Raw genomic sequence first — 1,395 nt, 5'->3', positions numbered from 1 at the left:
TTCTCGCTTTGAGTTCATAGGTCGTCGCGACAAATTGCAAGATCAAAGCTCATGTGTGTGAAAAAAAAAAAAAATCTATCGAAAACCATTTTTTTGGTTTTCTGGACAAAATTTGCACCACCACTTTCGTGTTCCTGGTAAAAAGACCTTTAATTTGATATATAGGTCGACCAGGTTTGGATAAGTCCTTCTATGTGGGAACAGACAGAGTGACAGACAAACACCGAAGCGAATACAACAGCCCGTCCAATATACCTTTTTTTATTACTATCGTAATAATAAAGGAAGGACGGGCTAAAAAGGAGAAGGAAGAGGAGAAAGAAAAGGAAGAGAAGATAGGGAAGGAACAGTAAGAGAGAAGAGAAGAGGTACCGCCGGTGGTATAAAACATGTTAAGAAAAACAAGAGGATATCCTCGTTTAATGAAGAGGTACATAAAGAGAAATATGGAGAGAGAGAGAGAGAGAGAGAGAGAGAGAGAGAGAGAGAACTAGGGGAGGTAATAAAACGGATCCTTTTTTAAAACAGAGATAGGGAGAGAGAGAGAGAGAGAGAGAACAGGAAGAACGGGAGTGCAAGCAATAAGTTGACAAAGTTTCATAGCAATCGGATGAGCGGTTTGGCCAGGCATAAAATTCGAACAACAAACACACATTCATTAATTTTTATATATTAGATAAATAGGTATATACTACTTTATATCCTGACTCAACCGGTCCACCCCCCAAAATCCCCCTACCCAAAAGAAAATAGGTATTTATATAGTGAGTTAATGACAGTGAACGAGTCAAATCTAATGGGTCCCAAATTCCGTCCGACCTTCACCGTGACATTCCCACATAACCTTCACAACATTCATCATAATAACCACGCTGTCAAACTGTCCCATCATATTTATTAATGAGGTGTGAGTACTGAGTACGCGTAACAGACTTGTAACTATAGTTCATCCAGATCAATGTGACAGCAATGAGTCATTTGCAGAGGAAATCCCTACATTGTTGCAATTCAGATAAAGGTCTATTTTTGATAAACTCTCTCTTTAAAATGCAGAGGTAGCTCTAAGTTCAGAGGTTGGATTCCAGAACAGGTAAGGTGGATATCGCCTTACCTGACTTTTTTTCACTGTCGGAGGAAGCACTGTGCCATATACCTTCTCTTGGCAACCCTGCAATCGATGCCCAGCGAGATAAGAGGGGGATAAAATTCGGTTCCAATCGGTATCCAATCAATAAATTACTTAAATGGTGATAATAACAGGTCCAGACTGCTAGCTAGTACTTTTATACTGGGATGGATGAAAGAGAAGTTCAGAGAAAAACTTAAGGTAATTATGTATACCAATTATGTATACAATATGTATACCGGGGACACGGTTGGTCCAGTGGTAACGCG

Source organism: Diaphorina citri, unplaced genomic scaffold (genome assembly GCF_000475195.1).
Source record: "Diaphorina citri unplaced genomic scaffold, Diaci psyllid genome assembly version 1.1 scaffold829, whole genome shotgun sequence".
NCBI lineage: Eukaryota > Metazoa > Arthropoda > Insecta > Hemiptera > Psyllidae > Diaphorina > Diaphorina citri.
This window is presented reverse-complemented; position numbering follows the sequence as displayed.